Raw genomic sequence first — 2,945 nt, 5'->3', positions numbered from 1 at the left:
ATCGGAAAGGAAGGGAAGAGATATCTGTTCACCAAGAAAGTAACCTTCTATGGTCTTATTTGTTTTCCCTTTTCTGGGCATTTTCCCAGCCAGTGACTTGACTTCTGAGTGTCCTCTCCACACCCACCATGCCTCCAGATCCGCCCAGCCAGCACTTGGGGTGTGAGATTCAAATGCTGCTTCCCAGCCTCAGGGCTTTTGGAGGGGGCAGGGCTGCTATTCAGTGTGAGGTTAAGGTCAGGTGCTCAGGTGGGGGCAGGGCCACCACACAGGGCTTAGTTCCCTCAGGGGTTTTATGTGAAGACCTTCAACAATGGATCCGAGCTCCTGCCTGCTTTGGGAGCCCCTGTCCTCTGCTGCCTCCACTGCTGCCTCTCGAGGGGGCCCGAGCCATCGAGACACCCTGCTTCCCTTCTGGCAAGCCAAAGAGCCTCTCTCCCTCACCCCTGGCGCCTGTGGGTGGAGGGAACTGCACAGCCACTGGAAATTCCATCCCTGAAGCCTACTTGGATCTGCTCCTCTGGTTGAGGCGTGGCCAAGACAGGGCTGGGCTCCACTCTGGTTCCGGTGTGCAATGGACCTTTAGTGTCTGTTTTCATGGTTCTCTGGAACAGAAATCTCCTCCACTCCATTGTTCTGTGGCTTCCACTGCTCCAGAATTTGTTGGGAGTTCTTCTTTACAGATATTTTATGGGCTGTGCGTTCAGAGCTAGCATATGTGTATCTTTCTACTCTGCCATCTTGGCTCCCCCCCCATCCTAGTCTTAAACTGAACAGTAGTAGTGCTAATAGCTATCCTTGACTTAGTCCTAGTCTTATAGGAAAGAACTTTAAGTTTTTACTTTTACATATAATAATGGTTCTTATTTTTAGATAGATGCTATTTTTCATATTAAGGAAAGATCTATTTCTTGCTATGTCTTCTAGTTTGTTTTGGTTTTTTTAACATAAATAGGTACTAAATTTTATGTAAAGCCTTTTCTGAATCTCTTGATATAAACATTTTTGCAATAGACCAGTCATCTACTATTTGTATAAATCCAAACTAACTGCATTGTGGGAACTTGCTAAGACTTTATTTAAATTTAAAAAAATTTTGAAAATATTAATTAGTCAGTCAGTGAGCAGTTATTAAGTGTTTACTATGTACCATGTACTATTCTAAGAGCTGGAGATAGAAAGAAAGGGTAAAGGAAGTCTCTGCTCTCAAGAACTGAAAGTTAAATGGGAGAGATAATATCCAAAGAACTTTGTGCATACAAGATAGACAGAAAGATTATAGATAACCGGTAGGGGGCAGTCACTACCATTAAGAGAGGTCTGGAAAGGCTTCTCTTAGAGTATGAGGTTTTAGCAGGGAGCTGAAGAAAATCAAGGAAGTTAGGGAGCAGGGATGAGAATGAGGGAAATTATTCCAGGTATAGAGAACAGCCAAGGAATATGGAGGTGGAGCAAACTGTTAGAAGAATATCAAGTAGTTCAGGGTTCCTGAATCACCAAGTGCATTGGAGAGTAGGGTGGGGGATAAGGTATTAGAAAATTGGAAAGGTAGGAAGGGTATTCTATGACAGAGGATATTTGTTCCTAGAGATGAAATGAAGTTGCTAGAATTTACTGAATGGTGAGTCAGAGTGGGGAATGGCATGATCAGACCTATGTTTTAGGAAGATCATTTTGGTAACTGAATGGAGGATGGATTGGAATGGGGAGATATATGTAACTGAGAGGCCAATTAGTGGGCTATTAAAATAATTCAGGCATGATTTGGGCCTGCGACAAGGTGATGGTAGACGAGGGAACAAGGCATATAATAGAGATCTTGTGAATGTAGAAACAAGAGGATATGATGACTGAACATAGGAGGTGAGAGTGAAGCGTTAAGGATAATGTCCAAGTTGTGAACTGGGGAGACTGAGAGAATTTGGAACCTTTAAAAGTAATAGGGAGAAAGACGAATTGCTTGGACAATTGGTCTCAGTTTTTTTTTTCAATGAAATATGGGGCAAGAATTCTCAGTTGAGGGGCTTCAGGGCGAAAAATGGGAAGTCTGGGAAGGAATTGAAAGGTTTGGAGAAGCTGCTTTGTCGAGTTGGATGGTGAATCACTTAGGGAGATGTAGAAGAATTGCCCTGCTGCAGCGAAGGCCCAGTTAAGATCAAGAACCTAAATTTGTAGTTGATTTATTTAGCACTATTTTTCCTCCAGCTCTCTTCAGTAGTGTATGAATTAGGGGTGAAAGAAGTTCATGTTGGGAGTCATCCAAAGCTGTGATTTGGCAGGGAAAGAGCTTCAGTAGTATAGAAGTAAGGGAATCTAGAGAAGAGGAGAGAATAGAGTTGAAAAAGTCTTCAAGGGGCAAGAGGGAGAAGGTAGAGGAACATAGTGTAGGGCACTGGAGAAATGAACTCAAGTTTGGAAAGATTGTCATAGTGAGATTGAAGAACAGAATTATGTGTTGGAAGGCATAGGAAAAACTGGAATGACAATAAATCATGATCATATAAGAGAATTTCAGTGTTCATGAACATGCAAATGGAACGCTTGTATAGGGTGGGGGTTGTATATTTTCTTTTTCTTTAATGGATAAATTAACTATAATGATTTTACTCTTAAAAGTTACTTTAGGTATTTTTAGAATATAGACCTAATTCCTTTATGAAAAGCTTACATTTAAAAAAGAAAAACTGACAGTAAAAAACCAGGACTAACTGACATTCATTTGGACAGTGCTGAAGATCACTTGAAAACCTTTGGTGGACTACCAAAGCCTCAGTGAACTATACATTGGCAGTTCTTGTTTTAATGAGTCTAAAGAGAAAACAACTTTCCTTTGTGATTTATGATGACAATATCCTCCTCATAATCATTCTTTGGGGAAACGTCAGAGAATCTATTGCAATCAGTGATGTGATAATCACGTTGGTATCTGTGAGTCTTCAGGGACC

This window comes from Notamacropus eugenii, chromosome 2 (assembly GCF_028372415.1).
Source record: "Notamacropus eugenii isolate mMacEug1 chromosome 2, mMacEug1.pri_v2, whole genome shotgun sequence".
Lineage (NCBI taxonomy): Eukaryota > Metazoa > Chordata > Mammalia > Diprotodontia > Macropodidae > Notamacropus > Notamacropus eugenii.
The sequence above is the reverse complement of the archived record's forward strand: the minus strand, read 5'-3'. Positions refer to the sequence as shown.